The sequence below is a fragment of the Thermobia domestica genome, chromosome 18, assembly GCF_964235325.1.
Source record: "Thermobia domestica chromosome 18, izTheDome1.hap1.1, whole genome shotgun sequence".
Lineage (NCBI taxonomy): Eukaryota > Metazoa > Arthropoda > Insecta > Zygentoma > Lepismatidae > Thermobia > Thermobia domestica.
Genome location: NC_137471.1, coordinates 65,950,203 through 65,963,325, shown reverse-complemented (window position 1 = coordinate 65,963,325; position 13,123 = coordinate 65,950,203).

The following is a 13,123-nucleotide window of genomic DNA, read 5'->3' as shown; positions in this document are numbered from 1 at the left end:
TTTTATCACAATCTATCCTTCGTTATTTCCTCCCTTTGTCTTCTCCGCCTTGATTTTTCTCTAGTTCCTCTTCCATCACCTTAACTTCATTCCATTTCTATTTACTGATTATCCACTGCCTGTTTTTCTTTTTAGTTTTTTCTTCCTCGACCTCTTTTTTATTTTTCTCCATCCTCTTTGCTCAATCTTTCTTTCTATCTTCCAGATTTTGTTCAGATAAATGAGGTGATTTCTACGCAGCTTCTTGGAACGTCCACAAAGCCACGTCAATATATAAAGTAACACAGAGTTAATGGAGGATTCCATTAGTCCTATAGGGTAAAAAAAAAAAAGAGGACCCATTGTTTCTTTTCGCATTTGGCGCTATGATCGTTGTGTTGTGGTGCAGTCGCTGTTATGTAAATGAAGGCCTTCTAAGATGAAGAAGAGATGCTCGGATGAATCCCCAAAACAGGATTACAATGAGAACAGAGTTCCTAGCAGAGGGAGGGGCCATAGAATTGGGAGGTTTGAAGGATAGGGGACAGACAGAGGGGAGGTAGGGCATAAAAAATCGGAGATTTGTATGTAAGAACAGACAAAGCTCCCAAAAATAGAATAAAATTTGCATCTTCTATTTTCCGTGAAGGTTAAATATTTAATAATTATAGCAAGGCCCTTCATTGTACGATTTCAACTTAATTTTTATCCGTAATTTTTCGTGAGTAACAAAGACAATGCTTACCCTTGCTAATATACTGTATATACGAAAAAAAAGTTGTGTCTGTCATAGTCACGTCGAGCCACCAAATTTTGTACACACTAATTAATTTTCATCAAATCTAATAGCATACGAAGTCATTTTTTAATTTTTGACTCGTGGGGGGATTGAAGGTAACAGTCTCTGAAAAATCAAAAAATATGATAATCTGAATCCTTTGAGTTAAGTAACCCATACTTCTCTTCTGTGTACCATGTTGCATACATTTAAGTTATTGCGGAGAAGGTGCACTTCTGCTTCTGCTAGTAAGGAATAAAAGAAATTTGGATTTAATGTAAAAAAAAACACAATAAATGAGTATCATAAATGTAGAAAGTAAACCATCTAATAATAATGTTATGAAATGATTTTTTTTAAAAAAGTTTTTCCTCCACGATTATGTCCTTTAGGTTTAATAAGACTAATTCTTAATGTAAGTGATGATTATGGAAGAGTTGAAAATGAGAATGTGAGAGAAAAGAGTTGAATCCTGAGAAAATCTATGGACTCGATGTCAACTCACATGACCTAGGATTGAACTAGGTAGAAAAGAATATCTATAATTTACAAAGAAGCTAAGCAGTATGTACAGTTCGCAGCAAGAAACCTGCAACATGAGCATGTAAGTTTATTGTGAAACTACGTCTAACAGCGCAGATAATCAACATAACGTCTCAGTGGCACGAATCACGCCAGGAGAAACCTCGGCGTCCTCACCTGCACACTTATTTTAGAGCAAAAGACTTTGTCGTTTCACAATAAACTTACATGCTCATGTTACAGGTTTTTTTTTTTTTTTGCTGCGGACTGTACAATATGCTATTATGTAAATTAATAACTGCTCCAAAATCATTTCTTATGGACCAGAAATTTAGGTGCTTAGCTTACGATGTAATAGTTATTGGCCATTAAGACGTCATTGTTGTTGGCCATTACGAGGTCACAGTTGTTGACCATTCCGACGTCATAGTTGTTGACAATTACAATGTTATTGTTGTTGGCCATTACGATGTGACAGTTATTGATCATTGTGACGTCATTGTTGTTGCCCGTTTCAACTTTATAGTTGTTGGCCATTACAACGTCATTGTTGTTCGCCATTACGTCATAGTTATTGGCCATTACAACGTCATAGTTGTTGTCCAATACGACGTCATATAGTTGTTGACTATGCAAATTTCTACACTATGCGAAAGATCTTGAAATCAATTATTAGTTCATACAATAGCATTCTGATGATACTATCCGGCTCGTTTTGAAAGTTTTTTTTAAATGTTCCTCATTGTCTTTAAGTTGTACACCAAAATTCAAAATAAGTGAAGATTAGCTTAGCATCATTATCATCATAAGTATTCTGCCATTATCAGCAGGTCACTTGCTGCAACTGAGAAGTTTCCATGCTCCACGGACTTCCGCTAACCTCATTTTCACGTACGACTTTTCTACTTTGATATCGTCCATCAATTGAAGTCTCCTTCGCTCCCTCCCTCTCCTTCCTGTCACCATTACCCTCTACCAGATCCCTCATGATACAGTTCCTTCTTAGCCAATGTCCCAACCAGTTTCTTTTCCTCTTCTTAATACTGTCTTAAATTATTGTTTTCTTCCTTATTTCTAAGATCCTCTCATTCGTTTTCCGCTCAAACCAGCTAATTCTCTCCACTTTTCTACACATCCACACTTCGAAAGCTTCCAGTCATTTTCCATCATTTATGTGTAATATCAATTTTTCTGAGCAATAAAGTACATTACTCCACACAAAACATTTTATGAGTCTTTTTCTCAACTCTTTATTCAAGGTCTCACAAAATAGTATTTTTTTCCTCCTAAAAGCTTCTTTCGTATCCTATTCTTGCTTTTATTTCACATTCACACTTCATATCATCACTAATAATACTACTAAGGTATACAAAACTAGTCATCTGCTCTACTTTCTTAGTAAAACTTAGCAAAGAGCCTTATTTTAAGAAAATGTAAAAAAAAAAAAAAAAAAAAAAACGAGGGATTAAAATTTCATGTATATAGAATTAGCATAGGAAAAAGGTGAAACAACAAATATTTTACTTGTAGCTGTGCTGAGACCAGTATGGGTAAAATTTCTATACCTGATGACAGTTATATATATTCTATATCTAATAAACGTGAATAGGATAATTTTTCCTTGATTAGCATTGCGTCCACACGATGTAAATATAAGCAACAACTACCAACATTTGTTATTATGTTGGTAATAGATCAAGTGTTAAGTCAGTAATTTTTTTTTTTTTTTTTTTTTGAATGGACCGACTAGATTATCGACTACATTTAGAATGGAGGAAAGAAGTATCTATGTATTCTTTGAATTACATGTAGAGAACAACAAAGAAATACATATACACAGTTTATAACTTAAAAAACACTGATTACCTTCAAACAGGTTTTTTGTCGTCCTCAAGCCTCCTAATTTGGTAAACCCTTTTTAAACAAAAGAATCATTTTTATGACAGTGTTCATTATTCTAGCATTCGGCTCCATATTGGAACACTGTTCACTCAATTACGTCACTGTTTTCACAGCGATAATTGACTGTACTATTAACTGTCTTACATGCCCTTTTCTCTGCGCGTTATACATGTCACGTATATGTTATTGTTCTAAGAATATATATATACATGTATATATGTATGTATGTGTGTTAGTTTCAGGTTAATCAATTATGCGAGTGCTGAGTTCTTCGGACAGTCGTGTGAGCAGACGTCCTGTCCATATTAACATAGGGCTGTTGATAGCCAATTAACAGAACCAAGATGAGAACAAGGTTTTTCTGGGAGTTCTTTTTATTTCAATCTTGTCATAGTCTTTTTTTATTTCTTTTCGGTTTATTTCTTTTCTTTTCTGTATAAGATATACTCTTTTACGAGATGTCCAAAGTTCAAAACCCTTTTTTTAAAAAACAAATGTTAATTTCTATTGTATACAATGTTTCATTAACGAAGATGTTTTTCTGCTGTTGTAATAAAGATTAGAAAGCATTGCAAAATGGCTTTTAGTTTCGAATAATTATTTAGACGAGTTTAAAGGAACGCGAATAGTCAATAGATTATATAACGTGTTTCTCGTATCTCTCTAATGTACTGTTTGAACGGAGCAACAACGTTCACAATGACTTTGTCAAATTTAAGACAGAAGTATTGAAAATTTGCCTATGAAAATATTCACAATAATTCAGACACATTCAATGAACGAGTATTGAAACTTTTCTCATGAAAATATTGAAAATAACTTAATCAACTTTGCATTGAAACTTTGCCCTTGAGTATATCACAATAATTCAGTCAAGTTTATATAACATGAGTCACAACAATTAATTCAAATTCAAGGAATGGATATTGAACTTGCGCATGAAAATATTCGCAATAATTCAGTCACACTTAAGAGTTAAATATAGAAAATTTGCTAATAAAAATATTCCCAATAACTTATTTAAGTTCGGGAGATAGGTATTGAAACTTTTCACGTAAAAAAAGTGACAATTATTGAAACAAGTTTACGAAATATGTATTGCAAATTTGCCCATGAAAATCTTTCCAACAATCCATTCAAATTCAAGAGAGGATATTGAAACTTTACCCCTGATAAAATTTCCAATAATACATCTAAATTCAAGAGACGATTATTCAAACTCTGTCCATTAAAATATTTCCAATAATCCATCTAAATTTAAGAGATAGGTATTGAAACGGTGTCCATGAAACTATTCATAATAATTCAGTCACAGTCAAAAGATGCAGATTGAAACTTTCCTAATGGAAACAGTCATAGTTAATCAGTCAAGCTTATGAAATGGATATTAAAAATATGTCAATGAATATAACTCCAATAATCTATCCAAATTCAAGAGAAGATATTAAAACTTTAACTTTGAAAGTATTCCTAATAATGTATTTAAATTCAATAGATGAGTATTGAAACTATATCCATAAAAATATTTACAATAATCCACTTAAATTTAAGAGATGGATACTGAAAGATTCCTCATGGAAGTAGTAACAATTATTTATTCAAATTTACGAAATTGATACTGAAACTACGTCCATGAAAATATTTCCAATTATCATTCAAATTCAAGAGTTATGTTTTAAAATTATTCCTATGAAAATATTACCAGTAATTCACAATAATCACAATTATTCGCCCAAGTTTACAAAATGTGTATTAAAGCTATAGCCATGAATTTTTTCCAATAATTCATGTAAATTGAAAAGATGAATATTAAAGCTATGCCCATAAAAAATGTTCACAATAGTCTATTGAAATTCAACAGATATGTATTGAAACTACTGTATGTCCGTAAAAATATAGGCAATAATTCAATCACACTCAAGAGATGGGTATTGAGATTTTGTTCATGGAAATATTACCAATGATCCATTCAAAGTCAAGAGATGAGTACTGTTTTTTGTCTCATGGAAACAATCGCAATTATTGAGTCAAATTTATAGTACCAAATGGATATTGAAACTATGTCCATGAAAATATTTCCAATAACCTATTGAAATTCAAGAGTTGGGTATTAAAATTGTTCCCATGAAAATATTACCAATAATTCACAATAATCATAATTATTCGGCTAAGTTTACGAAATACGTATTAAAAACTGTGCCCATAAAAACAGGGTGAATATTTTGTTTGAATATATTCTCTCTCCATAACCTCTCAATAATGGATATTGATGGGACATGATAATCGTTTCCTTAAAAAAAAAAAAAAAAAAAAGGTGTGCTTAACAGAGAGCTTACATAGTATGCATTCACAACTAATCTGGTCATAGTATGCAGTATACAATAAATACATTAGTTGTAAATATAGATTAATATTGTAACACTCTATTAAGTGTTCTAGTTACCGAGGAAATTAATGGAAAATTTCTCCCTGTAAAGGAATAAAACTATTGCTGAAGGATGTATTTATGTGGGAGTGTACTGCAAAATATAATCTTATATTGTTACCGATAATTTTCTTCTCAAGTACGCCACGCCCTGATAAAAGTTTTGTAATTTCCTTATTGATTATATTAAAAGTAGGAGTAATCCAATAAGGATATGAAACGTATTATTAAATATTAAAAATGTAGACATAACTAACTAATCGTGACGGTTTATTAATTTTCTTAGAGGAAAAGTTTTCAATAGTTGTTTGCCGTGTAATCCTGTGAATGATAGTTTCTGATCGAAATTCATCCCAACTGCGATATATGTCTTCTTGTTCTTCCACTTAATTTCGTTTCTACTACATAATCGAGACACGAACACAGGACCTTGAAAGAGCTAAAAATCATACTGTTCAGAGGGACTCAAACTCCCAATGGATCAGACACCAGGGGCGCAACCACGAGAGATATACCGGGTGCGGACCGACCTGAAAACTTCGTAACTCAACATACTTTTGTACACTTTCAGCGAAATTAAACTACCGCTAATTTTAAAGTTTTTCTGTAATATCTTCAAAACAAATAAAAATATTCAAAATCAGAAACGCAGTGAACTAGGCAATACGATTTTGCATGTGATACCGTTATCACGACTCATCTATCTGCTTTCGATTTGGAACTATAGATAGATTTAGCATTTTTTAAGGGTTCTGTGAATAGCGGCATATCAAAAGCAGATAGATGAATTATGGTAAAGGTACCACATGCAAAATCATATTGTCTAGTTCAATACGTTTCTGCTTTTCGAATATTTTTTATTTGTTTTGAAGATATTACAGAAAAACTCTAAAATTAGCGGTAGTTTAATTTCGCTGTAGTGAAGACCCTTAACAGGGAAATGATTGATGAAGAATGAAAATTTGATCTTACACTTCATTTGTACTCTTTCTCGTATAAAAAAAAAAAACAATCTAGTTCTATCATTTTTTTCTGAGAATAAAGGTGGAAGTATTTTACAATTATTTATCGGCTTTTCGGGTATAGAATAATACTTGTCAATACTACGTAAGACGTAGTGGGTTGTAGTGTTGGACTCCTCCCAACAAGAAAATTCTGGATGCGCTCCTGCACAACATCATGATTCGGAGTAGAACACCAATGATCACTCGGCTCTTGCCACGGGCTACTACACCAACGCGACTCTGATTTTAGTTGGAAAAATCCTTTAAAAAAGTTTCAATTGTAACTCGTAAAACTTGAATCGACCAATTAACATCTTGTCCCGTTGTGAGTAATCCTTGAATCGACCAATTAACATCTTGTCCCTTTGTGAGAAATCCTTGAATTGACCAATTAACATCTTGTCCCGTTGTGAGTAATCCTTGAATCGACCAATTAACATCTTGTCCCGTTGTGAGTAATCCTTGAATCGACCAATTAACATCTTGTCCCGTTGTGAGTAATCCTTGAATCGACCAATTAACATCTTGTCCCTTTGTGAGCAATCCTAACTATAATAAGAAGGTTATGTGTCACTTTCAGGGAAAATAAAACAACAATAGATACAATAGATTACTTAATAGTTTATTCTTTTACATATGCCTAAATAAATAAATAATTTGTTACAGCAAAAGAAAAAAATATCAATTGCATCACACTTGCAACGGAACGGACATACATTTTAACCAGGGGTAAAATTGAATCTGATAAGGTAGAGGGACGCATGACGTCACGTCTTCTCCCGTGCTTATCTGTCCCCATGATAATTTTTAGCAAGTGGGGAACACCATAGTAATTTTTGGAAGTGGGGGAACGAGGAACAGCGTTCCCCTTCACTTTTTCCCCCTGATTTTAAAGCTACAAAAAATAGGCTTTTTTCTCGATTATCCGGAAAACTACTCATGAGGAATTATAAACACCAATATCTTCTGTTCAGCTCAATAAGAATTATCCATTTGTATTTGTCTCATATTTGAACATCTTTATTCGTACTTATATTATTGTAGAATTATTATTACATTTTGGTAGAATTTTAATGTATTCAGCAGTGAGCTTTTGAAGATGATGACAGAAAAATCATAATTTTATTTCTCTCCTTATGCTACAAATTTTAATTCTAACCGTGTTTAATCATTGTAAATATATTGAATTGTGGGGAACCATTCTTTCCATCATACTTTTTTTTCTTTTTTTCTCGAAAAAAAAAAGAGAATTACTTCCATATTTCCCATTCTTTTCAGGAGTCATTTTCTGTCAACAGATGGCTCTGCATTTTGTCTTCGTCACCATTTTGAAGACCTGTTTCTCCTTAATTGCTTCCATTAGCATAGCTTATATCTTTCGTTTTTTTCTTTCTTAAATATAAAGGCTTTTGCTTTTTTCTTTCTCTCCTTTTCTCTTTTCTAAAAAAAAAAAAAAAAAAAAAAAAAACCTTACCAAATCATTGTTCAAAGACAACACATTTACAGACAAACACACAAATTATACATATAAATAAATAAATACAAAAAAAAGTAAAGAGTCAGAGAACTATTATTCTGTGTTTTGAATCTGTGTTTGTATGTGAGACAAAAAGGAAGAAAAAGAAAGAAAAACTATCTTTCCTTTGTCCTTCATGGTCGATCTTCCACGACAATTAACGGCAAGTAGCGCCTTTTATTATTTTTTTTCTTTTTTACCTTTTTTGAAATCATATTCAACCAGTCATTTGAATCTCAGAGATGTTATTGAAGAAATGTGCGGGGTAGAAGACCCCAAGATGGGGAAAAACCAAAATTATTTAGAGCGTAATATGAGTTTTTTTTATTTTTAATTTTCCTCGTTTAATAATTTCATTTGCTGCTTTCTTCGTGTTATACTTCTTTTGGTCATATAATAAGAAAACTAAATGTCTTTTTATGACACATTAAAATTCTTAGAAAGGTGTTTTTCATTTCTTGTTTCAGAGAGCAGGATGACTCATAAGTACATAGTAGTTTCTAGTGGGCAATTGCTATAAAATTTAGCCTGAACAAGGACCCATTATCAGAAGGATATCTTATATGTTGTGGGTGATGATGATGAGGAAGAATTTCATGCTCTGGTCTTATCATACTAAAGCTCCATTCCCTGTCCTTCCTTCCCTCTTCTTCATATTCAGATTGTATATGCTGGAAGGTTACTTGAGAACAAACAAGACGTTTTGTTGGAAAAGCCTTTGACCTTACAGCCGTACAAACTTTCAGCATAGGTTTTTAACTTTTTTTCAGTATGAGTTTTCACAACTTTTTGCAATTTTTCAGTTCTTTCAACATTTGTGTTCTGTTTTGTTTCTTTTTAAACATTGGTTTTCATTTTTAACAGTTTTTTCGTTGTTTCTGCATGAGTTGTTCAGATTTTCAACATGAGTTTTTCAGTTCTTTCAGTATGTATTTTAAGTTATTTCAGCGTAACTTTTCAATCCTTTCTTCATGGAATTTTCAGCTCTTTCAGCATGAATTTCTGAGTTCTTTCATCATAATTTTACAGTTGTATTAACACGTTTTCAGTTTTCTTGGAGTGAGGTTTTCAAGTTTTTTTTTTTTTAGCATTTTAAAAAAGTTATTGAGTGGATAGAGGTAGGGCACCCCCTTACTCTTAGGATAGAAAACTATCCCAGAAGGCAGATGGTCACCAAGACCAACGGCATGGAGATGTGAAAAGCAATGGGAAACTACCACATTAAAGATCCAATTGGATATCCCTGGAATAGCAGCCATGGAAGGATCTTCGAATGGAAATGCCATTACTGATCATGGTGTTCGGATACCTACAGAAGAAGAGACAGAGCTTCTCAGGTTGTAATTCCACAAAATCCCTGTACTGGAAAATGAAATGAAATCTTTGAGTTTTACGTCCCACGGTTATGCCGGTTAGGCTAAAGGAGACGGTGATTATGAGAAATTAAGGAAATGGTGGAATGAAGAGAGTGGGAGGAAACGGGAGAATCCCGAGAAAACCCACGAGCACGGTGTTTGTCCACCACAAAGTCCACACGGCGCGAGCTGGGATCGAAGAAGAGACCCCAAGCACCGGAGGTGAACGCTCTACCACTGAGCCACCGCGCCCCCTTCCCTGTACTGGAGTGGGAGAAAGAGAAAGGAGGACAGGATAGTTTTAGCATTGGCACATAGGATGTAAGAACGCTACTACATCTAGGCAAACCAGAAGGAATCAAAAAAGGTGATGGTAGAATATCAACTCGATATCCTAGGAATATTTGAAAGAAGATGGGCTGGGAATGGGATTTCAGATCAACAGATTACAGAATAATTCACAGTGGAAATGACCAGTCAGAAGTAGTTAACTAAAAAATGGATGCATACTGTAGTGAACACTTACCATGTCAGTGATAGAATATTAATGATACAGTTAAAAATTAGCCCAGTTGACATAACAGTGATCCAGATGTATTTTACAACGACAAATAGTAATGATGAGGAAGTAGATGAAAATATGATTGCATTGAAGGAAGGGAAAACACTAATAACAATGTTCTGCGTATGGGCGACTTCAACGCGGCAGTAGGAACACATGAAGACCACAAATGAAGACCTAAATTGTATAACATCCCAAGTCCACTCTGTTTCTTCGTATTTTGCTTTTTTTTTTTTTTAATCTTAGCATCTATGTTTTAATTGGTATTCACTTGCATAATACGTAAATTCAAATCAAAACCTCTTTTTAAAAACATACAAAAAATAATCAGCTAAACAAAATAGATGCCAAGTATAATCATCTTGCCTTTCTTCTAAAATCACGAAAGTACTCCGGTGGACTTTCGGTGGATGTTCTGCAATTCAGGTCTTCAAATGTGTTGGTAAATTTGGATTAGGAAGAATGAATTCAAGCGGTGAAAAGTTACTGGAATTCTGTAAACAACATAAAATGGTTATATCAAATACATGTTCTGAGGTCCTGATGAGAAGACGATACACGTAAAATGCTCCCGGTGACAACGAGAGATACACGATAGACAATTTCATAGCGAAACAAAGATACAAAAACCAAGTAAAAACTAGCCACAGATACCCAGGTGCTAATACAGATAATGATCATACACTCGTAGCAGCAAGGTGCAACATTAGATTCAAGGAGCACGTTTCGAATCATCGAAGGAAATGGGCTATAGATAAGCTGAAGAATATAGAGATTATACAGAAATTCAAGGATACTGGAATGAAAACAGAAGACGAAGGGTGTAGTTAGGAACCTATCAAGTCATGTATGAGAAATATGGCCACAGAGGTCTTAGGAAATAGAAAACTCGAAAGCCTTGGATGACCCTGGTAATACTCAAACTCATTGATAAAAGGAATAAACTAAAAAAAAGAAAAAAATCCATTCAATATAAAATGATCGGAAACAAAAAAATACAACAATGTGCCATTTAGAAAAAGAAAAATTAGCGAAAAAATCAAAGATGACCTTAAACGCAGAAAACAGAGAAAAACTTATTCCAGGATTAAGCTGTTTCAGTACAGACCGACGAGGACCAAGAATAACGTGTGAAGAACAAAAATGGGGAAATTGGGAAATGCTCTTTGATACAGAAAATGTAAGTAATAGATGGAAAGAATATATTGAAGACCCGTACAATGGTGATGAAATTGAAAGTTTAGATGAGTATACTGAAGATGAAAAGAGCAAAGGACCCCAATAACCAAAGAAGAATTCTGCCATGCACTAAATAGGCTAAAACCAAATAAAGCAACGAGAATAGATGACATCCCTGCGGAGCTGCTACAAAACAGCAGTAACTAGACCAAAAATAAATTATTTGAGGTGATATCGAAATGTTATGAAGAGGCTATTATTCCACTTAACTTCACAAAAAGTAAAACAATCATATTACCCAAGAATAGAACGCTGTCCCTTCTATCACATGCTTCAAAAACACTATTAGCAATAGTCAAAGAGAAAACTAAAAAGAAAATATATCGGAATCTAGACAATGACCAATATAGCTTCAGATCAGGAAAAGGAATGAAGGAAGCAATACTGGCATTAGGGAAGTTTTGGAAAGAAGACTAGAAGTAAAGCTTTAATGATAATGTTGGGCTATATCTCATTAACCATACTTCGTACTCTAGCTTCAGACTTTGTACTGTCACTATGTTGGCATCAGTGACATAGCTTGATAAGGATATACTTCAGATCAGTTTCCTTTTAACAAGTAGCGTGGTTATCGTATTGTCGTACTGCATCTATTTTTTAATCTTTAATGATAATGTTAGGCTATATCTCATTAACCATATTTCGTACTCTAGCTTCACACTTTGTATTGTCACCTTTTACTGTCATTATGAAAAATGAAATGAAATCTTTGAGTTTTACGTCCCACGGTTATGCCGGTTAGGCTAAAGGAGACGGTGATGATGAGTAATGAATGAAATGGTGGAATGAAGGAAGTGGGAGGAAACGGGAGAACCCCGAGAAAACCCACGCACACGGTGTTTGTCCACCACAAAGTTCACTTGGCGGGGGCTGGGATCGAACCCGGGACCCCAAGCACCAGAGGTGAACGCTCTACCACTGAGCCACCGCGGCCCCACTGTCATTATGAAAAGCTTGATAAGAATGTACTTCAAATCGGTTTCCTTTTAACAAGTAGCGTGGTTATCGTATTGCATCTATTTTTTAAGCTTTGATGATAATGCTGGGCTATATCTCATTAACCATACTTCGTACTCTAGCTTCATACTTTGTATTGTCACCTTTTACTGTCATTATGAAAAGCTTGATAAGAATATGCTTCAAATCAGTTTCCTTTTAACAAGTAGTGTGGTTATCGTATTGCATCTATTTTTTAAGCTTTAATGATAATGCTGGGCTATATCTCATTAACCATACTTCGTACTCTAGCTTCAGACTTTGTACTGTCACTGTGTTGGCATCAGCGACATAGCTTGATAAGGCTATACTTCAGATCAGTTTCCTTTTAACAAGTAGCGTGGTTATCGTATTGCATCTATTTTTTAAGCTTTAATGATAATGCTTGGCTATATCTCATTAACCATACTTCGTACTCTAGCTTCAGACTTTGTATTGTCACCTTGTTACTGTCATTATGAAAAGCTTGATAAGGATGTACGGTAAGTGGTAAGTGTTGTTCTAACAGATGGCGTGGTTTCGTATTGCATCTTTTTTTTTTTTTTTTTTTTTTTTTTGAGCTTTGAAAGAACTATTTTACTCTAAAACTATACAGGTACATAAGGATTTACATTCACCTATATCATTTTGTAGATCCCAGTGAGATCTATCCTTGTCTTTTCGTTCAACGCTAATGATATTGTGGATTTTTCTTTTAATTTATGCAAAACCACAGTTAAAAAAGACAGAACCAATTTAATTAATGCAATTAAGTTAACTTTGCGTTCTAAATCATTAACGAATGTTATTCTCAGGTCTTGTTACACTTACAACTTCGTGGAGAAAGAAATTACATATATAATATC